This window comes from Mytilus galloprovincialis, chromosome 11, assembly GCF_965363235.1.
Source record: "Mytilus galloprovincialis chromosome 11, xbMytGall1.hap1.1, whole genome shotgun sequence".
NCBI lineage: Eukaryota > Metazoa > Mollusca > Bivalvia > Mytilida > Mytilidae > Mytilus > Mytilus galloprovincialis.
Genome location: NC_134848.1, coordinates 37,236,467 through 37,258,787, shown reverse-complemented (window position 1 = coordinate 37,258,787; position 22,321 = coordinate 37,236,467). Strand labels below are relative to the sequence as shown.

Here is a 22,321-nt window from a genome sequence, read left to right as displayed (position 1 = left end):
CTAAAAAAATGGCAGCGCAGGAGCCATTCACTCCTGGCACACTTATAAAGCGCGTTCTGACCGATATTTATTTGTATCTTTTTCAAGATTGACCTCTAAAGCGAGGAGACGCACGCGTTGTATTTGAAAGGATGGCATCAAATGAATAATTAACAGTAATGCCCACTATATATTTGTGGATGATACGATTATGTGCCAATATGTCCTCTAATCAATTGAAAACATTTGAAAGAGACGAAAAAAGAAATGCATCGGCCGGGAATCGAACCCGGGCCGCCCGCGTGGCAGGCGAGCATTCTACCACTGAACCACCGATGCTTATGACTACCTCTTGTTTAACTTGATCATATAAGGACACGTGTTACCTGATATGTATGGTATATATGCATGTTAATATTATACTGAAATTGTCGGTAAATATATTTGATAGAGGAAATCGGCGATAGTTTAAATTACAGCTGCAGCATAATCTCAATTCGAGGTTGAAATATAATGACCAGAAATATCCCCGCTACTGTCGGCTTCGTGTATAATTTGAAACTTAAGCCGGCTTACCCGCGTAGTTAAAAAAAAATCGTGATCTAAAAGGGGGAGGGATGATTATAAATCCAAGTCTTTCAAAGAAGACCTAATCGCAAAAACGAAAAGTTCTGTAATTTGACACGATTTCTGTTGTGGTTTGCATGACAGACAACTTGAACTCGTAAAGTCGACATATGGTACATGTTAATTTCAATGCATACACTCCACGTAATTATAAGCTAAATACATAACTTTGCCCTTGATCAGTTGTAGATATACGTTTCTGCATCCTATAATTACCGACTGGTATATTTTTGTGCGCTTTGAATACTCTCCTGTCATGCTGTCAGCTGAATCATAGTTATCATATGTTGACACAATCATAAATGTATTAGGCTCGGTAAGGACGCTTTTATATATAGCTTAATTTTAACTTGTTATACTAAGTCCGATGTGGTCTAGTGGTTAGGATTTCTGGTTTTCACCCAGACGGCCCGGGTTCGATTCCCGGCATCGGAGCTTAAATTTTTTGTGCTTGGAGGAAACGATGTTAAAAGTCACGAAAAAGATATGCAGGATTCACATACTCATCAGAGCGAATAAATTGCAATTAATTCTTGCAACGTATGTAAGCTTGTAGTTTGCATCTGCCGCTGTTTTGTGCCTTAATTAATATTATGTCTTGAAATGACACCGACTGAAATGAGATGGGTGACCATCACACCTGCAGAAGAATGTACACTAGCAAGTAATGACTTTCTGTTTTAAAGTCATGTTGATGTTTTATGTATTTCTTGTCATTTAGTCAGTTGTTATGACATTATCCCCTCGGGGTATAAGTTAGATACGATAACGTAATTCCCTGCGTTTGCCACTCTCTCTATATAATTCCACTCTATTACTAAAAAAATGGCAGCGCAGGAGCCATTCACTCCTGGCACACTTATAAAGCGCGTTCTGACCGATATTTATTTGTATCTTTTTCAAGATTGACCTCTAAAGCGAGGAGACGCACGCGTTGTATTTGAAAGGATGGCATCAAATGAATAATTAACAGTAATGCCCACTATATATTTGTGGATGATACGATTATGTGCCAATATGTCCTCTAATCAATTGAAAACATTTGAAAGAGACGAAAAAAGAAATGCATCGGCCGGGAATCGAACCCGGGCCGCCCGCGTGGCAGGCGAGCATTCTACCACTGAACCACCGATGCTTATGACTACCTCTTGTTTAACTTGATCATATAAGGACACGTGTTACCTGATATGTATGGTATATATGCATGTTAATATTATACTGAAATTGTCGGTAAATATATTTGATAGAGGAAATCGGCGATAGTTTAAATTACAGCTGCAGCATAATCTCAATTCGAGGTTGAAATATAATGACCAGAAATATCCCCGCTACTGTCGGCTTCGTGTATAATTTGAAACTTAAGCCGGCTTACCCGCGTAGTTAAAAAAAAATCGTGATCTAAAAGGGGGAGGGATGATTATAAATCCAAGTCTTTCAAAGAAGACCTAATCGCAAAAACGAAAAGTTCTGTAATTTGACACGATTTCTGTTGTGGTTTGCATGACAGACAACTTGAACTCGTAAAGTCGACATATGGTACATGTTAATTTCAATGCATACACTCCACGTAATTATAAGCTAAATACATAACTTTGCCCTTGATCAGTTGTAGATATACGTTTCTGCATCCTATAATTACCGACTGGTATATTTTTGTGCGCTTTGAATACTCTCCTGTCATGCTGTCAGCTGAATCATAGTTATCATATGTTGACACAATCATAAATGTATTAGGCTCGGTAAGGACGCTTTTATATATAGCTTAATTTTAACTTGTTATACTAAGTCCGATGTGGTCTAGTGGTTAGGATTTCTGGTTTTCACCCAGACGGCCCGGGTTCGATTCCCGGCATCGGAGCTTAAATTTTTTGTGCTTGGAGGAAACGATGTTAAAAGTCACGAAAAAGATATGCAGGATTCACATACTCATCAGAGCGAATAAATTGCAATTAATTCTTGCAACGTATGTAAGCTTGTAGTTTGCATCTGCCGCTGTTTTGTGCCTTAATTAATATTATGTCTTGAAATGACACCGACTGAAATGAGATGGGTGACCATCACACCTGCAGAAGAATGTACACTAGCAAGTAATGACTTTCTGTTTTAAAGTCATGTTGATGTTTTATGTATTTCTTGTCATTTAGTCAGTTGTTATGACATTATCCCCTCGGGGTATAAGTTAGATACGATAACGTAATTCCCTGCGTTTGCCACTCTCTCTATATAATTCCACTCTATTACTAAAAAAATGGCAGCGCAGGAGCCATTCACTCCTGGCACACTTATAAAGCGCGTTCTGACCGATATTTATTTGTATCTTTTTCAAGATTGACCTCTAAAGCGAGGAGACGCACGCGTTGTATTTGAAAGGATGGCATCAAATGAATAATTAACAGTAATGCCCACTATATATTTGTGGATGATACGATTATGTGCCAATATGTCCTCTAATCAATTGAAAACATTTGAAAGAGACGAAAAAAGAAATGCATCGGCCGGGAATCGAACCCGGGCCGCCCGCGTGGCAGGCGAGCATTCTACCACTGAACCACCGATGCTTATGACTACCTCTTGTTTAACTTGATCATATAAGGACACGTGTTACCTGATATGTATGGTATATATGCATGTTAATATTATACTGAAATTGTCGGTAAATATATTTGATAGAGGAAATCGGCGATAGTTTAAATTACAGCTGCAGCATAATCTCAATTCGAGGTTGAAATATAATGACCAGAAATATCCCCGCTACTGTCGGCTTCGTGTATAATTTGAAACTTAAGCCGGCTTACCCGCGTAGTTAAAAAAAAATCGTGATCTAAAAGGGGGAGGGATGATTATAAATCCAAGTCTTTCAAAGAAGACCTAATCGCAAAAACGAAAAGTTCTGTAATTTGACACGATTTCTGTTGTGGTTTGCATGACAGACAACTTGAACTCGTAAAGTCGACATATGGTACATGTTAATTTCAATGCATACACTCCACGTAATTATAAGCTAAATACATAACTTTGCCCTTGATCAGTTGTAGATATACGTTTCTGCATCCTATAATTACCGACTGGTATATTTTTGTGCGCTTTGAATACTCTCCTGTCATGCTGTCAGCTGAATCATAGTTATCATATGTTGACACAATCATAAATGTATTAGGCTCGGTAAGGACGCTTTTATATATAGCTTAATTTTAACTTGTTATACTAAGTCCGATGTGGTCTAGTGGTTAGGATTTCTGGTTTTCACCCAGACGGCCCGGGTTCGATTCCCGGCATCGGAGCTTAAATTTTTTGTGCTTGGAGGAAACGATGTTAAAAGTCACGAAAAAGATATGCAGGATTCACATACTCATCAGAGCGAATAAATTGCAATTAATTCTTGCAACGTATGTAAGCTTGTAGTTTGCATCTGCCGCTGTTTTGTGCCTTAATTAATATTATGTCTTGAAATGACACCGACTGAAATGAGATGGGTGACCATCACACCTGCAGAAGAATGTACACTAGCAAGTAATGACTTTCTGTTTTAAAGTCATGTTGATGTTTTATGTATTTCTTGTCATTTAGTCAGTTGTTATGACATTATCCCCTCGGGGTATAAGTTAGATACGATAACGTAATTCCCTGCGTTTGCCACTCTCTCTATATAATTCCACTCTATTACTAAAAAAATGGCAGCGCAGGAGCCATTCACTCCTGGCACACTTATAAAGCGCGTTCTGACCGATATTTATTTGTATCTTTTTCAAGATTGACCTCTAAAGCGAGGAGACGCACGCGTTGTATTTGAAAGGATGGCATCAAATGAATAATTAACAGTAATGCCCACTATATATTTGTGGATGATACGATTATGTGCCAATATGTCCTCTAATCAATTGAAAACATTTGAAAGAGACGAAAAAAGAAATGCATCGGCCGGGAATCGAACCCGGGCCGCCCGCGTGGCAGGCGAGCATTCTACCACTGAACCACCGATGCTTATGACTACCTCTTGTTTAACTTGATCATATAAGGACACGTGTTACCTGATATGTATGGTATATATGCATGTTAATATTATACTGAAATTGTCGGTAAATATATTTGATAGAGGAAATCGGCGATAGTTTAAATTACAGCTGCAGCATAATCTCAATTCGAGGTTGAAATATAATGACCAGAAATATCCCCGCTACTGTCGGCTTCGTGTATAATTTGAAACTTAAGCCGGCTTACCCGCGTAGTTAAAAAAAAATCGTGATCTAAAAGGGGGAGGGATGATTATAAATCCAAGTCTTTCAAAGAAGACCTAATCGCAAAAACGAAAAGTTCTGTAATTTGACACGATTTCTGTTGTGGTTTGCATGACAGACAACTTGAACTCGTAAAGTCGACATATGGTACATGTTAATTTCAATGCATACACTCCACGTAATTATAAGCTAAATACATAACTTTGCCCTTGATCAGTTGTAGATATACGTTTCTGCATCCTATAATTACCGACTGGTATATTTTTGTGCGCTTTGAATACTCTCCTGTCATGCTGTCAGCTGAATCATAGTTATCATATGTTGACACAATCATAAATGTATTAGGCTCGGTAAGGACGCTTTTATATATAGCTTAATTTTAACTTGTTATACTAAGTCCGATGTGGTCTAGTGGTTAGGATTTCTGGTTTTCACCCAGACGGCCCGGGTTCGATTCCCGGCATCGGAGCTTAAATTTTTTGTGCTTGGAGGAAACGATGTTAAAAGTCACGAAAAAGATATGCAGGATTCACATACTCATCAGAGCGAATAAATTGCAATTAATTCTTGCAACGTATGTAAGCTTGTAGTTTGCATCTGCCGCTGTTTTGTGCCTTAATTAATATTATGTCTTGAAATGACACCGACTGAAATGAGATGGGTGACCATCACACCTGCAGAAGAATGTACACTAGCAAGTAATGACTTTCTGTTTTAAAGTCATGTTGATGTTTTATGTATTTCTTGTCATTTAGTCAGTTGTTATGACATTATCCCCTCGGGGTATAAGTTAGATACGATAACGTAATTCCCTGCGTTTGCCACTCTCTCTATATAATTCCACTCTATTACTAAAAAAATGGCAGCGCAGGAGCCATTCACTCCTGGCACACTTATAAAGCGCGTTCTGACCGATATTTATTTGTATCTTTTTCAAGATTGACCTCTAAAGCGAGGAGACGCACGCGTTGTATTTGAAAGGATGGCATCAAATGAATAATTAACAGTAATGCCCACTATATATTTGTGGATGATACGATTATGTGCCAATATGTCCTCTAATCAATTGAAAACATTTGAAAGAGACGAAAAAAGAAATGCATCGGCCGGGAATCGAACCCGGGCCGCCCGCGTGGCAGGCGAGCATTCTACCACTGAACCACCGATGCTTATGACTACCTCTTGTTTAACTTGATCATATAAGGACACGTGTTACCTGATATGTATGGTATATATGCATGTTAATATTATACTGAAATTGTCGGTAAATATATTTGATAGAGGAAATCGGCGATAGTTTAAATTACAGCTGCAGCATAATCTCAATTCGAGGTTGAAATATAATGACCAGAAATATCCCCGCTACTGTCGGCTTCGTGTATAATTTGAAACTTAAGCCGGCTTACCCGCGTAGTTAAAAAAAAATCGTGATCTAAAAGGGGGAGGGATGATTATAAATCCAAGTCTTTCAAAGAAGACCTAATCGCAAAAACGAAAAGTTCTGTAATTTGACACGATTTCTGTTGTGGTTTGCATGACAGACAACTTGAACTCGTAAAGTCGACATATGGTACATGTTAATTTCAATGCATACACTCCACGTAATTATAAGCTAAATACATAACTTTGCCCTTGATCAGTTGTAGATATACGTTTCTGCATCCTATAATTACCGACTGGTATATTTTTGTGCGCTTTGAATACTCTCCTGTCATGCTGTCAGCTGAATCATAGTTATCATATGTTGACACAATCATAAATGTATTAGGCTCGGTAAGGACGCTTTTATATATAGCTTAATTTTAACTTGTTATACTAAGTCCGATGTGGTCTAGTGGTTAGGATTTCTGGTTTTCACCCAGACGGCCCGGGTTCGATTCCCGGCATCGGAGCTTAAATTTTTTGTGCTTGGAGGAAACGATGTTAAAAGTCACGAAAAAGATATGCAGGATTCACATACTCATCAGAGCGAATAAATTGCAATTAATTCTTGCAACGTATGTAAGCTTGTAGTTTGCATCTGCCGCTGTTTTGTGCCTTAATTAATATTATGTCTTGAAATGACACCGACTGAAATGAGATGGGTGACCATCACACCTGCAGAAGAATGTACACTAGCAAGTAATGACTTTCTGTTTTAAAGTCATGTTGATGTTTTATGTATTTCTTGTCATTTAGTCAGTTGTTATGACATTATCCCCTCGGGGTATAAGTTAGATACGATAACGTAATTCCCTGCGTTTGCCACTCTCTCTATATAATTCCACTCTATTACTAAAAAAATGGCAGCGCAGGAGCCATTCACTCCTGGCACACTTATAAAGCGCGTTCTGACCGATATTTATTTGTATCTTTTTCAAGATTGACCTCTAAAGCGAGGAGACGCACGCGTTGTATTTGAAAGGATGGCATCAAATGAATAATTAACAGTAATGCCCACTATATATTTGTGGATGATACGATTATGTGCCAATATGTCCTCTAATCAATTGAAAACATTTGAAAGAGACGAAAAAAGAAATGCATCGGCCGGGAATCGAACCCGGGCCGCCCGCGTGGCAGGCGAGCATTCTACCACTGAACCACCGATGCTTATGACTACCTCTTGTTTAACTTGATCATATAAGGACACGTGTTACCTGATATGTATGGTATATATGCATGTTAATATTATACTGAAATTGTCGGTAAATATATTTGATAGAGGAAATCGGCGATAGTTTAAATTACAGCTGCAGCATAATCTCAATTCGAGGTTGAAATATAATGACCAGAAATATCCCCGCTACTGTCGGCTTCGTGTATAATTTGAAACTTAAGCCGGCTTACCCGCGTAGTTAAAAAAAAATCGTGATCTAAAAGGGGGAGGGATGATTATAAATCCAAGTCTTTCAAAGAAGACCTAATCGCAAAAACGAAAAGTTCTGTAATTTGACACGATTTCTGTTGTGGTTTGCATGACAGACAACTTGAACTCGTAAAGTCGACATATGGTACATGTTAATTTCAATGCATACACTCCACGTAATTATAAGCTAAATACATAACTTTGCCCTTGATCAGTTGTAGATATACGTTTCTGCATCCTATAATTACCGACTGGTATATTTTTGTGCGCTTTGAATACTCTCCTGTCATGCTGTCAGCTGAATCATAGTTATCATATGTTGACACAATCATAAATGTATTAGGCTCGGTAAGGACGCTTTTATATATAGCTTAATTTTAACTTGTTATACTAAGTCCGATGTGGTCTAGTGGTTAGGATTTCTGGTTTTCACCCAGACGGCCCGGGTTCGATTCCCGGCATCGGAGCTTAAATTTTTTGTGCTTGGAGGAAACGATGTTAAAAGTCACGAAAAAGATATGCAGGATTCACATACTCATCAGAGCGAATAAATTGCAATTAATTCTTGCAACGTATGTAAGCTTGTAGTTTGCATCTGCCGCTGTTTTGTGCCTTAATTAATATTATGTCTTGAAATGACACCGACTGAAATGAGATGGGTGACCATCACACCTGCAGAAGAATGTACACTAGCAAGTAATGACTTTCTGTTTTAAAGTCATGTTGATGTTTTATGTATTTCTTGTCATTTAGTCAGTTGTTATGACATTATCCCCTCGGGGTATAAGTTAGATACGATAACGTAATTCCCTGCGTTTGCCACTCTCTCTATATAATTCCACTCTATTACTAAAAAAATGGCAGCGCAGGAGCCATTCACTCCTGGCACACTTATAAAGCGCGTTCTGACCGATATTTATTTGTATCTTTTTCAAGATTGACCTCTAAAGCGAGGAGACGCACGCGTTGTATTTGAAAGGATGGCATCAAATGAATAATTAACAGTAATGCCCACTATATATTTGTGGATGATACGATTATGTGCCAATATGTCCTCTAATCAATTGAAAACATTTGAAAGAGACGAAAAAAGAAATGCATCGGCCGGGAATCGAACCCGGGCCGCCCGCGTGGCAGGCGAGCATTCTACCACTGAACCACCGATGCTTATGACTACCTCTTGTTTAACTTGATCATATAAGGACACGTGTTACCTGATATGTATGGTATATATGCATGTTAATATTATACTGAAATTGTCGGTAAATATATTTGATAGAGGAAATCGGCGATAGTTTAAATTACAGCTGCAGCATAATCTCAATTCGAGGTTGAAATATAATGACCAGAAATATCCCCGCTACTGTCGGCTTCGTGTATAATTTGAAACTTAAGCCGGCTTACCCGCGTAGTTAAAAAAAAATCGTGATCTAAAAGGGGGAGGGATGATTATAAATCCAAGTCTTTCAAAGAAGACCTAATCGCAAAAACGAAAAGTTCTGTAATTTGACACGATTTCTGTTGTGGTTTGCATGACAGACAACTTGAACTCGTAAAGTCGACATATGGTACATGTTAATTTCAATGCATACACTCCACGTAATTATAAGCTAAATACATAACTTTGCCCTTGATCAGTTGTAGATATACGTTTCTGCATCCTATAATTACCGACTGGTATATTTTTGTGCGCTTTGAATACTCTCCTGTCATGCTGTCAGCTGAATCATAGTTATCATATGTTGACACAATCATAAATGTATTAGGCTCGGTAAGGACGCTTTTATATATAGCTTAATTTTAACTTGTTATACTAAGTCCGATGTGGTCTAGTGGTTAGGATTTCTGGTTTTCACCCAGACGGCCCGGGTTCGATTCCCGGCATCGGAGCTTAAATTTTTTGTGCTTGGAGGAAACGATGTTAAAAGTCACGAAAAAGATATGCAGGATTCACATACTCATCAGAGCGAATAAATTGCAATTAATTCTTGCAACGTATGTAAGCTTGTAGTTTGCATCTGCCGCTGTTTTGTGCCTTAATTAATATTATGTCTTGAAATGACACCGACTGAAATGAGATGGGTGACCATCACACCTGCAGAAGAATGTACACTAGCAAGTAATGACTTTCTGTTTTAAAGTCATGTTGATGTTTTATGTATTTCTTGTCATTTAGTCAGTTGTTATGACATTATCCCCTCGGGGTATAAGTTAGATACGATAACGTAATTCCCTGCGTTTGCCACTCTCTCTATATAATTCCACTCTATTACTAAAAAAATGGCAGCGCAGGAGCCATTCACTCCTGGCACACTTATAAAGCGCGTTCTGACCGATATTTATTTGTATCTTTTTCAAGATTGACCTCTAAAGCGAGGAGACGCACGCGTTGTATTTGAAAGGATGGCATCAAATGAATAATTAACAGTAATGCCCACTATATATTTGTGGATGATACGATTATGTGCCAATATGTCCTCTAATCAATTGAAAACATTTGAAAGAGACGAAAAAAGAAATGCATCGGCCGGGAATCGAACCCGGGCCGCCCGCGTGGCAGGCGAGCATTCTACCACTGAACCACCGATGCTTATGACTACCTCTTGTTTAACTTGATCATATAAGGACACGTGTTACCTGATATGTATGGTATATATGCATGTTAATATTATACTGAAATTGTCGGTAAATATATTTGATAGAGGAAATCGGCGATAGTTTAAATTACAGCTGCAGCATAATCTCAATTCGAGGTTGAAATATAATGACCAGAAATATCCCCGCTACTGTCGGCTTCGTGTATAATTTGAAACTTAAGCCGGCTTACCCGCGTAGTTAAAAAAAAATCGTGATCTAAAAGGGGGAGGGATGATTATAAATCCAAGTCTTTCAAAGAAGACCTAATCGCAAAAACGAAAAGTTCTGTAATTTGACACGATTTCTGTTGTGGTTTGCATGACAGACAACTTGAACTCGTAAAGTCGACATATGGTACATGTTAATTTCAATGCATACACTCCACGTAATTATAAGCTAAATACATAACTTTGCCCTTGATCAGTTGTAGATATACGTTTCTGCATCCTATAATTACCGACTGGTATATTTTTGTGCGCTTTGAATACTCTCCTGTCATGCTGTCAGCTGAATCATAGTTATCATATGTTGACACAATCATAAATGTATTAGGCTCGGTAAGGACGCTTTTATATATAGCTTAATTTTAACTTGTTATACTAAGTCCGATGTGGTCTAGTGGTTAGGATTTCTGGTTTTCACCCAGACGGCCCGGGTTCGATTCCCGGCATCGGAGCTTAAATTTTTTGTGCTTGGAGGAAACGATGTTAAAAGTCACGAAAAAGATATGCAGGATTCACATACTCATCAGAGCGAATAAATTGCAATTAATTCTTGCAACGTATGTAAGCTTGTAGTTTGCATCTGCCGCTGTTTTGTGCCTTAATTAATATTATGTCTTGAAATGACACCGACTGAAATGAGATGGGTGACCATCACACCTGCAGAAGAATGTACACTAGCAAGTAATGACTTTCTGTTTTAAAGTCATGTTGATGTTTTATGTATTTCTTGTCATTTAGTCAGTTGTTATGACATTATCCCCTCGGGGTATAAGTTAGATACGATAACGTAATTCCCTGCGTTTGCCACTCTCTCTATATAATTCCACTCTATTACTAAAAAAATGGCAGCGCAGGAGCCATTCACTCCTGGCACACTTATAAAGCGCGTTCTGACCGATATTTATTTGTATCTTTTTCAAGATTGACCTCTAAAGCGAGGAGACGCACGCGTTGTATTTGAAAGGATGGCATCAAATGAATAATTAACAGTAATGCCCACTATATATTTGTGGATGATACGATTATGTGCCAATATGTCCTCTAATCAATTGAAAACATTTGAAAGAGACGAAAAAAGAAATGCATCGGCCGGGAATCGAACCCGGGCCGCCCGCGTGGCAGGCGAGCATTCTACCACTGAACCACCGATGCTTATGACTACCTCTTGTTTAACTTGATCATATAAGGACACGTGTTACCTGATATGTATGGTATATATGCATGTTAATATTATACTGAAATTGTCGGTAAATATATTTGATAGAGGAAATCGGCGATAGTTTAAATTACAGCTGCAGCATAATCTCAATTCGAGGTTGAAATATAATGACCAGAAATATCCCCGCTACTGTCGGCTTCGTGTATAATTTGAAACTTAAGCCGGCTTACCCGCGTAGTTAAAAAAAAATCGTGATCTAAAAGGGGGAGGGATGATTATAAATCCAAGTCTTTCAAAGAAGACCTAATCGCAAAAACGAAAAGTTCTGTAATTTGACACGATTTCTGTTGTGGTTTGCATGACAGACAACTTGAACTCGTAAAGTCGACATATGGTACATGTTAATTTCAATGCATACACTCCACGTAATTATAAGCTAAATACATAACTTTGCCCTTGATCAGTTGTAGATATACGTTTCTGCATCCTATAATTACCGACTGGTATATTTTTGTGCGCTTTGAATACTCTCCTGTCATGCTGTCAGCTGAATCATAGTTATCATATGTTGACACAATCATAAATGTATTAGGCTCGGTAAGGACGCTTTTATATATAGCTTAATTTTAACTTGTTATACTAAGTCCGATGTGGTCTAGTGGTTAGGATTTCTGGTTTTCACCCAGACGGCCCGGGTTCGATTCCCGGCATCGGAGCTTAAATTTTTTGTGCTTGGAGGAAACGATGTTAAAAGTCACGAAAAAGATATGCAGGATTCACATACTCATCAGAGCGAATAAATTGCAATTAATTCTTGCAACGTATGTAAGCTTGTAGTTTGCATCTGCCGCTGTTTTGTGCCTTAATTAATATTATGTCTTGAAATGACACCGACTGAAATGAGATGGGTGACCATCACACCTGCAGAAGAATGTACACTAGCAAGTAATGACTTTCTGTTTTAAAGTCATGTTGATGTTTTATGTATTTCTTGTCATTTAGTCAGTTGTTATGACATTATCCCCTCGGGGTATAAGTTAGATACGATAACGTAATTCCCTGCGTTTGCCACTCTCTCTATATAATTCCACTCTATTACTAAAAAAATGGCAGCGCAGGAGCCATTCACTCCTGGCACACTTATAAAGCGCGTTCTGACCGATATTTATTTGTATCTTTTTCAAGATTGACCTCTAAAGCGAGGAGACGCACGCGTTGTATTTGAAAGGATGGCATCAAATGAATAATTAACAGTAATGCCCACTATATATTTGTGGATGATACGATTATGTGCCAATATGTCCTCTAATCAATTGAAAACATTTGAAAGAGACGAAAAAAGAAATGCATCGGCCGGGAATCGAACCCGGGCCGCCCGCGTGGCAGGCGAGCATTCTACCACTGAACCACCGATGCTTATGACTACCTCTTGTTTAACTTGATCATATAAGGACACGTGTTACCTGATATGTATGGTATATATGCATGTTAATATTATACTGAAATTGTCGGTAAATATATTTGATAGAGGAAATCGGCGATAGTTTAAATTACAGCTGCAGCATAATCTCAATTCGAGGTTGAAATATAATGACCAGAAATATCCCCGCTACTGTCGGCTTCGTGTATAATTTGAAACTTAAGCCGGCTTACCCGCGTAGTTAAAAAAAAATCGTGATCTAAAAGGGGGAGGGATGATTATAAATCCAAGTCTTTCAAAGAAGACCTAATCGCAAAAACGAAAAGTTCTGTAATTTGACACGATTTCTGTTGTGGTTTGCATGACAGACAACTTGAACTCGTAAAGTCGACATATGGTACATGTTAATTTCAATGCATACACTCCACGTAATTATAAGCTAAATACATAACTTTGCCCTTGATCAGTTGTAGATATACGTTTCTGCATCCTATAATTACCGACTGGTATATTTTTGTGCGCTTTGAATACTCTCCTGTCATGCTGTCAGCTGAATCATAGTTATCATATGTTGACACAATCATAAATGTATTAGGCTCGGTAAGGACGCTTTTATATATAGCTTAATTTTAACTTGTTATACTAAGTCCGATGTGGTCTAGTGGTTAGGATTTCTGGTTTTCACCCAGACGGCCCGGGTTCGATTCCCGGCATCGGAGCTTAAATTTTTTGTGCTTGGAGGAAACGATGTTAAAAGTCACGAAAAAGATATGCAGGATTCACATACTCATCAGAGCGAATAAATTGCAATTAATTCTTGCAACGTATGTAAGCTTGTAGTTTGCATCTGCCGCTGTTTTGTGCCTTAATTAATATTATGTCTTGAAATGACACCGACTGAAATGAGATGGGTGACCATCACACCTGCAGAAGAATGTACACTAGCAAGTAATGACTTTCTGTTTTAAAGTCATGTTGATGTTTTATGTATTTCTTGTCATTTAGTCAGTTGTTATGACATTATCCCCTCGGGGTATAAGTTAGATACGATAACGTAATTCCCTGCGTTTGCCACTCTCTCTATATAATTCCACTCTATTACTAAAAAAATGGCAGCGCAGGAGCCATTCACTCCTGGCACACTTATAAAGCGCGTTCTGACCGATATTTATTTGTATCTTTTTCAAGATTGACCTCTAAAGCGAGGAGACGCACGCGTTGTATTTGAAAGGATGGCATCAAATGAATAATTAACAGTAATGCCCACTATATATTTGTGGATGATACGATTATGTGCCAATATGTCCTCTAATCAATTGAAAACATTTGAAAGAGACGAAAAAAGAAATGCATCGGCCGGGAATCGAACCCGGGCCGCCCGCGTGGCAGGCGAGCATTCTACCACTGAACCACCGATGCTTATGACTACCTCTTGTTTAACTTGATCATATAAGGACACGTGTTACCTGATATGTATGGTATATATGCATGTTAATATTATACTGAAATTGTCGGTAAATATATTTGATAGAGGAAATCGGCGATAGTTTAAATTACAGCTGCAGCATAATCTCAATTCGAGGTTGAAATATAATGACCAGAAATATCCCCGCTACTGTCGGCTTCGTGTATAATTTGAAACTTAAGCCGGCTTACCCGCGTAGTTAAAAAAAAATCGTGATCTAAAAGGGGGAGGGATGATTATAAATCCAAGTCTTTCAAAGAAGACCTAATCGCAAAAACGAAAAGTTCTGTAATTTGACACGATTTCTGTTGTGGTTTGCATGACAGACAACTTGAACTCGTAAAGTCGACATATGGTACATGTTAATTTCAATGCATACACTCCACGTAATTATAAGCTAAATACATAACTTTGCCCTTGATCAGTTGTAGATATACGTTTCTGCATCCTATAATTACCGACTGGTATATTTTTGTGCGCTTTGAATACTCTCCTGTCATGCTGTCAGCTGAATCATAGTTATCATATGTTGACACAATCATAAATGTATTAGGCTCGGTAAGGACGCTTTTATATATAGCTTAATTTTAACTTGTTATACTAAGTCCGATGTGGTCTAGTGGTTAGGATTTCTGGTTTTCACCCAGACGGCCCGGGTTCGATTCCCGGCATCGGAGCTTAAATTTTTTGTGCTTGGAGGAAACGATGTTAAAAGTCACGAAAAAGATATGCAGGATTCACATACTCATCAGAGCGAATAAATTGCAATTAATTCTTGCAACGTATGTAAGCTTGTAGTTTGCATCTGCCGCTGTTTTGTGCCTTAATTAATATTATGTCTTGAAATGACACCGACTGAAATGAGATGGGTGACCATCACACCTGCAGAAGAATGTACACTAGCAAGTAATGACTTTCTGTTTTAAAGTCATGTTGATGTTTTATGTATTTCTTGTCATTTAGTCAGTTGTTATGACATTATCCCCTCGGGGTATAAGTTAGATACGATAACGTAATTCCCTGCGTTTGCCACTCTCTCTATATAATTCCACTCTATTACTAAAAAAATGGCAGCGCAGGAGCCATTCACTCCTGGCACACTTATAAAGCGCGTTCTGACCGATATTTATTTGTATCTTTTTCAAGATTGACCTCTAAAGCGAGGAGACGCACGCGTTGTATTTGAAAGGATGGCATCAAATGAATAATTAACAGTAATGCCCACTATATATTTGTGGATGATACGATTATGTGCCAATATGTCCTCTAATCAATTGAAAACATTTGAAAGAGACGAAAAAAGAAATGCATCGGCCGGGAATCGAACCCGGGCCGCCCGCGTGGCAGGCGAGCATTCTACCACTGAACCACCGATGCTTATGACTACCTCTTGTTTAACTTGATCATATAAGGACACGTGTTACCTGATATGTATGGTATATATGCATGTTAATATTATACTGAAATTGTCGGTAAATATATTTGATAGAGGAAATCGGCGATAGTTTAAATTACAGCTGCAGCATAATCTCAATTCGAGGTTGAAATATAATGACCAGAAATATCCCCGCTACTGTCGGCTTCGTGTATAATTTGAAACTTAAGCCGGCTTACCCGCGTAGTTAAAAAAAAATCGTGATCTAAAAGGGGGAGGGATGATTATAAATCCAAGTCTTTCAAAGAAGACCTAATCGCAAAAACGAAAAGTTCTGTAATTTGACACGATTTCTGTTGTGGTTTGCATGACAGACAACTTGAACTCGTAAAGTCGACATATGGTACATGTTAATTTCAATGCATACACTCCACGTAATTATAAGCTAAATACATAACTTTGCCCTTGATCAGTTGTAGATATACGTTTCTGCATCCTATAATTACCGACTGGTATATTTTTGTGCGCTTTGAATACTCTCCTGTCATGCTGTCAGCTGAATCATAGTTATCATATGTTGACACAATCATAAATGTATTAGGCTCGGTAAGGACGCTTTTATATATAGCTTAATTTTAACTTGTTATACTAAGTCCGATGTGGTCTAGTGGTTAGGATTTCTGGTTTTCACCCAGACGGCCCGGGTTCGATTCCCGGCATCGGAGCTTAAATTTTTTGTGCTTGGAGGAAACGATGTTAAAAGTCACGAAAAAGATATGCAGGATTCACATACTCATCAGAGCGAATAAATTGCAATTAATTCTTGCAACGTATGTAAGCTTGTAGTTTGCATCTGCCGCTGTTTTGTGCCTTAATTAATATTATGTCTTGAAATGACACCGACTGAAATGAGATGGGTGACCATCACACCTGCAGAAGAATGTACACTAGCAAGTAATGACTTTCTGTTTTAAAGTCATGTTGATGTTTTATGTATTTCTTGTCATTTAGTCAGTTGTTATGACATTATCCCCTCGGGGTATAAGTTAGATACGATAACGTAATTCCCTGCGTTTGCCACTCTCTCTATATAATTCCACTCTATTACTAAAAAAATGGCAGCGCAGGAGCCATTCACTCCTGGCACACTTATAAAGCGCGTTCTGACCGATATTTATTTGTATCTTTTTCAAGATTGACCTCTAAAGCGAGGAGACGCACGCGTTGTATTTGAAAGGATGGCATCAAATGAATAATTAACAGTAATGCCCACTATATATTTGTGGATGATACGATTATGTGCCAATATGTCCTCTAATCAATTGAAAACATTTGAAAGAGACGAAAAAAGAAATGCATCGGCCGGGAATCGAACCCGGGCCGCCCGCGTGGCAGGCGAGCATTCTACCACTGAACCACCGATGCTTATGACTACCTCTTGTTTAACTTGATCATATAAGGACACGTGTTACCTGATATGTATGGTATATATGCATGTTAATATTATACTGAAATTGTCGGTAAATATATTTGATAGAGGAAATCGGCGATAGTTTAAATTACAGCTGCAGCATAATCTCAATTCGAGGTTGAAATATAATGACCAGAAATATCCCCGCTACTGTCGGCTTCGTGTATAATTTGAAACTTAAGCCGGCTTACCCGCGTAGTTAAAAAAAATCGTGATCTAAAAGGGGGAGGGATGATTAAATCCAAGTCTTTCAAAGAAGACCTAATCGCAAAAACGAAAAGTTCTGTAATTTGACACGATTTCTGTTGTGGTTTGCATGACAGACAACTTGAACTCGTAAAGTCGACATATGGTACATGTTAATTTCAATGCATACACTCCACGTAATTATAAGCTAAATACATAACTTTGCCCTTGATCAGTTGTAGATATACGTTTCTGCATCCTATAATTACCGACTGGTATATTTTTGTGCGCTTTGAATACTCTCCTGTCATGCTGTCAGCTGAATCATAGTTATCATATGTTGACACAATCATAAATGTATTAGGCTCGGTAAGGACGCTTTTATATATAGCTTAATTTTAACTTGTTATACTAAGTCCGATGTGGTCTAGTGGTTAGGATTTCTGGTTTTCACCCAGACGGCCCGGGTTCGATTCCCGGCATCGGAGCTTTAATTTTTTGTGCTTGGAGGAAACGATGTTAAAAGTCACGAAAAAGATATGCAGGATTCACATACTCATCAGAGCGAATAAATTGCAATTAATTCTTGCAACGTATGTAAGCTTGTAGTTTGCATCTGCCGCTGTTTTGTGCCTTAATTAATATTATGTCTTGAAATGACACCGACTGAAATGAGATGGGTGACCATCACACCTGCAGAAGAATGTACACTAGCAAGTAATGACTTTCTGTTTTAAAGTCATGTTGATGTTTTATGTATTTCTTGTCATTTAGTCAGTTGTTATGACATTATCCCCTCGGGGTATAAGTTAGATACGATAACGTAATTCCCTGCGTTTGCCACTCTCTCTATATAATTCCACTCTATTACTAAAAAAATGGCAGCGCAGGAGCCATTCACTCCTGGCACACTTATAAAGCGCGTTCTGACCGATATTTATTTGTATCTTTTTCAAGATTGACCTCTAAAGCGAGGAGACGCACGCGTTGTATTTGAAAGGATGGCATCAAATGAATAATTAACAGTAATGCCCACTATATATTTGTGGATGATACGATTATGTGCCAATATGTCCTCTAATCAATTGAAAACATTTGAAAGAGACGAAAAAAGAAATGCATCGGCCGGGAATCGAACCCGGGCCGCCCGCGTGGCAGGCGAGCATTCTACCACTGAACCACCGATGCTTATGACTACCTCTTGTTTAACTTGATCATATAAGGACACGTGTTACCTGATATGTATGGTATATATGCATGTTAATATTATACTGAAATTGTCGGTAAATATATTTGATAGAGGAAATCGGCGATAGTTTAAATTACAGCTGCAGCATAATCTCAATTCGAGGTTGAAATATAATGACCAGAAATATCCCCGCTACTGTCGGCTTCGTGTATAATTTGAAACTTAAGCCGGCTTACCCGCGTAGTTAAAAAAAATCGTGATCTAAAAGGGGGAGGGATGATTATAAATCCAAGTCTTTCAAAGAAGACCTAATCGCAAAAACGAAAAGTTCTGTAATTTGACACGATTTCTGTTGTGGTTTGCATGACAGACAACTTGAACTCGTAAAGTCGACATATGGTACATGTTAATTTCAATGCATACACTCCACGTAATTATAAGCTAAATACATAACTTTGCCCTTGATCAGTTGTAGATATACGTTTCTGCATCCTATAATTACCGACTGGTATATTTTTGTGCGCTTTGAATACTCTCCTGTCATGCTGTCAGCTGAATCATAGTTATCATATGTTGACACAATCATAAATGTATTAGGCTCGGTAAGGACGCTTTTATATATAGCTTAATTTTAACTTGTTATACTAAGTCCGATGTGGTCTAGTGGTTAGGATTTCTGGTTTTCACCCAGACGGCCCGGGTTCGATTCCCGGCATCGGAGCTTTAATTTTTTGTGCTTGGAGGAAACGATGTTAAAAGTCACGAAAAAGATATGCAGGATTCACATACTCATCAGAGCGAATAAATTGCAATTAATTCTTGCAACGTATGTAAGCTTGTAGTTTGCATCTGCCGCTGTTTTGTGCCTTAATTAATATTATGTCTTGAAATGACACCGACTGAAATGAGATGGGTGACCATCACACCTGCAGAAGAATGTACACTAGCAAGTAATGACTTTCTGTTTTAAAGTCATGTTGATGTTTTATGTATTTCTTGTCATTTAGTCAGTTGTTATGACATTATCCCCTCGGGGTATAAGTTAGATACGATAACGTAATTCCCTGCGTTTGCCACTCTCTCTATATAATTCCACTCTATTACTAAAAAAATGGCAGCGCAGGAGCCATTCACTCCTGGCACACTTATAAAGCGCGTTCTGACCGATATTTATTTGTATCTTTTTCAAGATTGACCTCTAAAGCGAGGAGACGCACGCGTTGTATTTGAAAGGATGGCATCAAATGAATAATTAACAGTAATGCCCACTATATATTTGTGGATGATACGATTATGTGCCAATATGTCCTCTAATCAATTGAAAACATTTGAAAGAGACGAAAAAAGAAATGCATCGGCCGGGAATCGAACCCGGGCCGCCCGCGTGGCAGGCGAGCATTCTACCACTGAACCACCGATGCTTATGACTACCTCTTGTTTAACTTGATCATATAAGGACACGTGTTACCTGATATGTATGGTATATATGCATGTTAATATTATACTGAAATTGTCGGTAAATATATTTGATAGAGGAAATCGGCGATAGTTTAAATTACAGCTGCAGCATAATCTCAATTCGAGGTTGAAATATAATGACCAGAAATATCCCCGCTACTGTCGGCTTCGTGTATAATTTGAAACTTAAGCCGGCTTACCCGCGTAGTTAAAAAAAATCGTGATCTAAAAGGGGGAGGGATGATTATAAATCCAAGTCTTTCAAAGAAGACCTAATCGCAAAAACGAAAAGTTCTGTAATTTGACACGATTTCTGTTGTGGTTTGCATGACAGACAACTTGAACTCGTAAAGTCGACATATGGTACATGTTAATTTCAATGCATACACTCCACGTAATTATAAGCTAAATACATAACTTTGCCCTTGATCAGTTGTAGATATACGTTTCTGCATCCTATAATTACCGACTGGTATATTTTTGTGCGCTTTGAATACTCTCCTGTCATGCTGTCAGCTGAATCATAGTTATCATATGTTGACACAATCATAAATGTATTAGGCCCGGTAAGGACGCTTTTATATATAGCTTAATTTTAACTTGTTATACTAAGTCCGATGTGGTCTAGTGGTTAGGATTTCTGGTTTTCACCCAGACGGCCCGGGTTCGATTCCCGGCATCGGAGCTTTAATTTTTTGTGCTTGGAGGAAACGATGTTAAAAGTCACGAAAAAGATATGCAGGATTCACATACTCATCAGAGCGAATAAATTGCAATTAATTCTTGCAACGTATGTAAGCTTGTAGTTTGCATCTGCCGCTGTTTTGTGCCTTAATTAATATTATGTCTTGAAATGACACCGACTGAAATGAGATGGGTGACCATCACACCTGCAGAAGAATGTACACTAGCAAGTAATGACTTTCTGTTTTAAAGTCATGTTGATGTTTTATGTATTTCTTGTCATTTAGTCAGTTGTTATGACATTATCCCCTCGGGGTATAAGTTAGATACGATAACGTAATTCCCTGCGTTTGCCACTCTCTCTATATAATTCCACTCTATTACTAAAAAAATGGCAGCGCAGGAGCCATTCACTCCTGGCACACTTATAAAGCGCGTTCTGACCGATATTTATTTGTATCTTTTTCAAGATTGACCTCTAAAGCGAGGAGACGCACGCGTTGTATTTGAAAGGATGGCATCAAATGAATAATTAACAGTAATGCCCACTATATATTTGTGGATGATACGATTATGTGCCAATATGTCCTCTAATCAATTGAAAACATTTGAAAGAGACGAAAAAAGAAATGCATCGGCCGGGAATCGAACCCGGGCCGCCCGCGTGGCAGGCGAGCATTCTACCACTGAACCACCGATGCTTATACTTATATACTTGTTTTGTAGACTTTCGCAAAGCATTCGACAGTGTAATTCATATAGGTCTTAAACTGAAGCTTATTAATATGAAAGTTGGTACTTTATTTTATAATATTATATCAGATATGTATAACAATAGTCAAGCATGTGTAAGAGTTGGAGCTTCTCTCACTGACCCTTTTAGCATTAAATTAGGTGTAAGACAAGGAGACAACTTGAGTCCTTCATTATTTAAAATTTTTATAAATGACTTCCCATCTTATCTTGACTCCTGCCTGGATGCAGTTTCCCTGCACTCCGAGAAATTAAATTGTTTGATGTATGCAGATGATATTGTGATTATGTCAACATCAGCCACAGGGCTTCAAAGTAGACTTGATCAGCTAGAAAAATATTGTGCTGACTGGTGCCTTAAAGTTAATATTAAAAAGACTAAAGTCATAATTTTTAATAAGGCTGGAAGGAAAATTCAAGCGAATTTTCGACTGCAGAATAACTTGATTGACTGTGTCGCTCATTACAAATATTTGGGTGTTCACTTTACTGCATCTGGAAGTTTTCATCTAGCTAAAACTGAACTTTATAATAAGGCTCTTAAGGCCTACTATAAACTTAGAAAGGATTTTATCAATTTGTCTCCTGGAATAAAATCTTGTGTTCATATT

The 22,321-nt window shown here is 38.2% G+C and overlaps 31 non-coding genes across 31 annotated transcripts; 15 read left to right on the top strand and 16 right to left on the bottom strand.

The window, feature by feature from the left end:
• Nucleotides 1–247: 247 nt before the first annotated feature.
• Nucleotides 248–318, bottom strand: Trnag-gcc (transfer RNA glycine (anticodon GCC)). The gene has a single exon. It is a non-coding gene; the product is annotated as a tRNA-Gly (tRNA).
• A 651-nt stretch (nucleotides 319–969) lies between these two features.
• On the top strand, nucleotides 970–1,041 carry Trnae-uuc (transfer RNA glutamic acid (anticodon UUC)). Its single transcript has one exon. It is a non-coding gene; the product is annotated as a tRNA-Glu (tRNA).
• Nucleotides 1,042–1,670: 629 nt separating this feature from the next.
• Trnag-gcc (transfer RNA glycine (anticodon GCC)) lies at nucleotides 1,671–1,741 on the bottom strand. Its single transcript has one exon. It is a non-coding gene; the product is annotated as a tRNA-Gly (tRNA).
• A 651-nt stretch (nucleotides 1,742–2,392) lies between these two features.
• Nucleotides 2,393–2,464, top strand: Trnae-uuc (transfer RNA glutamic acid (anticodon UUC)). Its single transcript has one exon. It is a non-coding gene; the product is annotated as a tRNA-Glu (tRNA).
• Nucleotides 2,465–3,093: 629 nt separating this feature from the next.
• Nucleotides 3,094–3,164, bottom strand: Trnag-gcc (transfer RNA glycine (anticodon GCC)). The gene has a single exon. It is a non-coding gene; the product is annotated as a tRNA-Gly (tRNA).
• Nucleotides 3,165–3,815: 651 nt separating this feature from the next.
• Nucleotides 3,816–3,887, top strand: Trnae-uuc (transfer RNA glutamic acid (anticodon UUC)). Its single transcript has one exon. It is a non-coding gene; the product is annotated as a tRNA-Glu (tRNA).
• Nucleotides 3,888–4,516: 629 nt separating this feature from the next.
• Nucleotides 4,517–4,587, bottom strand: Trnag-gcc (transfer RNA glycine (anticodon GCC)). Its single transcript has one exon. It is a non-coding gene; the product is annotated as a tRNA-Gly (tRNA).
• A 651-nt stretch (nucleotides 4,588–5,238) lies between these two features.
• On the top strand, nucleotides 5,239–5,310 carry Trnae-uuc (transfer RNA glutamic acid (anticodon UUC)). Its single transcript has one exon. It is a non-coding gene; the product is annotated as a tRNA-Glu (tRNA).
• A 629-nt stretch (nucleotides 5,311–5,939) lies between these two features.
• Nucleotides 5,940–6,010, bottom strand: Trnag-gcc (transfer RNA glycine (anticodon GCC)). Its single transcript has one exon. It is a non-coding gene; the product is annotated as a tRNA-Gly (tRNA).
• Nucleotides 6,011–6,661: 651 nt separating this feature from the next.
• On the top strand, nucleotides 6,662–6,733 carry Trnae-uuc (transfer RNA glutamic acid (anticodon UUC)). The gene has a single exon. It is a non-coding gene; the product is annotated as a tRNA-Glu (tRNA).
• Nucleotides 6,734–7,362: 629 nt separating this feature from the next.
• Nucleotides 7,363–7,433, bottom strand: Trnag-gcc (transfer RNA glycine (anticodon GCC)). Its single transcript has one exon. It is a non-coding gene; the product is annotated as a tRNA-Gly (tRNA).
• A 651-nt stretch (nucleotides 7,434–8,084) lies between these two features.
• Trnae-uuc (transfer RNA glutamic acid (anticodon UUC)) lies at nucleotides 8,085–8,156 on the top strand. The gene has a single exon. It is a non-coding gene; the product is annotated as a tRNA-Glu (tRNA).
• Nucleotides 8,157–8,785: 629 nt separating this feature from the next.
• On the bottom strand, nucleotides 8,786–8,856 carry Trnag-gcc (transfer RNA glycine (anticodon GCC)). Its single transcript has one exon. It is a non-coding gene; the product is annotated as a tRNA-Gly (tRNA).
• Nucleotides 8,857–9,507: 651 nt separating this feature from the next.
• Trnae-uuc (transfer RNA glutamic acid (anticodon UUC)) lies at nucleotides 9,508–9,579 on the top strand. The gene has a single exon. It is a non-coding gene; the product is annotated as a tRNA-Glu (tRNA).
• Nucleotides 9,580–10,208: 629 nt separating this feature from the next.
• Nucleotides 10,209–10,279, bottom strand: Trnag-gcc (transfer RNA glycine (anticodon GCC)). Its single transcript has one exon. It is a non-coding gene; the product is annotated as a tRNA-Gly (tRNA).
• A 651-nt stretch (nucleotides 10,280–10,930) lies between these two features.
• Trnae-uuc (transfer RNA glutamic acid (anticodon UUC)) lies at nucleotides 10,931–11,002 on the top strand. The gene has a single exon. It is a non-coding gene; the product is annotated as a tRNA-Glu (tRNA).
• A 629-nt stretch (nucleotides 11,003–11,631) lies between these two features.
• Trnag-gcc (transfer RNA glycine (anticodon GCC)) lies at nucleotides 11,632–11,702 on the bottom strand. The gene has a single exon. It is a non-coding gene; the product is annotated as a tRNA-Gly (tRNA).
• A 651-nt stretch (nucleotides 11,703–12,353) lies between these two features.
• Nucleotides 12,354–12,425, top strand: Trnae-uuc (transfer RNA glutamic acid (anticodon UUC)). The gene has a single exon. It is a non-coding gene; the product is annotated as a tRNA-Glu (tRNA).
• A 629-nt stretch (nucleotides 12,426–13,054) lies between these two features.
• On the bottom strand, nucleotides 13,055–13,125 carry Trnag-gcc (transfer RNA glycine (anticodon GCC)). Its single transcript has one exon. It is a non-coding gene; the product is annotated as a tRNA-Gly (tRNA).
• Nucleotides 13,126–13,776: 651 nt separating this feature from the next.
• Trnae-uuc (transfer RNA glutamic acid (anticodon UUC)) lies at nucleotides 13,777–13,848 on the top strand. Its single transcript has one exon. It is a non-coding gene; the product is annotated as a tRNA-Glu (tRNA).
• A 629-nt stretch (nucleotides 13,849–14,477) lies between these two features.
• Nucleotides 14,478–14,548, bottom strand: Trnag-gcc (transfer RNA glycine (anticodon GCC)). The gene has a single exon. It is a non-coding gene; the product is annotated as a tRNA-Gly (tRNA).
• Nucleotides 14,549–15,199: 651 nt separating this feature from the next.
• Nucleotides 15,200–15,271, top strand: Trnae-uuc (transfer RNA glutamic acid (anticodon UUC)). The gene has a single exon. It is a non-coding gene; the product is annotated as a tRNA-Glu (tRNA).
• Nucleotides 15,272–15,900: 629 nt separating this feature from the next.
• Trnag-gcc (transfer RNA glycine (anticodon GCC)) lies at nucleotides 15,901–15,971 on the bottom strand. The gene has a single exon. It is a non-coding gene; the product is annotated as a tRNA-Gly (tRNA).
• A 651-nt stretch (nucleotides 15,972–16,622) lies between these two features.
• Trnae-uuc (transfer RNA glutamic acid (anticodon UUC)) lies at nucleotides 16,623–16,694 on the top strand. The gene has a single exon. It is a non-coding gene; the product is annotated as a tRNA-Glu (tRNA).
• Nucleotides 16,695–17,323: 629 nt separating this feature from the next.
• Trnag-gcc (transfer RNA glycine (anticodon GCC)) lies at nucleotides 17,324–17,394 on the bottom strand. The gene has a single exon. It is a non-coding gene; the product is annotated as a tRNA-Gly (tRNA).
• Nucleotides 17,395–18,042: 648 nt separating this feature from the next.
• Nucleotides 18,043–18,114, top strand: Trnae-uuc (transfer RNA glutamic acid (anticodon UUC)). The gene has a single exon. It is a non-coding gene; the product is annotated as a tRNA-Glu (tRNA).
• Nucleotides 18,115–18,743: 629 nt separating this feature from the next.
• Trnag-gcc (transfer RNA glycine (anticodon GCC)) lies at nucleotides 18,744–18,814 on the bottom strand. The gene has a single exon. It is a non-coding gene; the product is annotated as a tRNA-Gly (tRNA).
• A 650-nt stretch (nucleotides 18,815–19,464) lies between these two features.
• Nucleotides 19,465–19,536, top strand: Trnae-uuc (transfer RNA glutamic acid (anticodon UUC)). The gene has a single exon. It is a non-coding gene; the product is annotated as a tRNA-Glu (tRNA).
• Nucleotides 19,537–20,165: 629 nt separating this feature from the next.
• Trnag-gcc (transfer RNA glycine (anticodon GCC)) lies at nucleotides 20,166–20,236 on the bottom strand. The gene has a single exon. It is a non-coding gene; the product is annotated as a tRNA-Gly (tRNA).
• Nucleotides 20,237–20,886: 650 nt separating this feature from the next.
• Trnae-uuc (transfer RNA glutamic acid (anticodon UUC)) lies at nucleotides 20,887–20,958 on the top strand. The gene has a single exon. It is a non-coding gene; the product is annotated as a tRNA-Glu (tRNA).
• Nucleotides 20,959–21,587: 629 nt separating this feature from the next.
• Trnag-gcc (transfer RNA glycine (anticodon GCC)) lies at nucleotides 21,588–21,658 on the bottom strand. Its single transcript has one exon. It is a non-coding gene; the product is annotated as a tRNA-Gly (tRNA).
• Nucleotides 21,659–22,321: the final 663 nt, after the last annotated feature.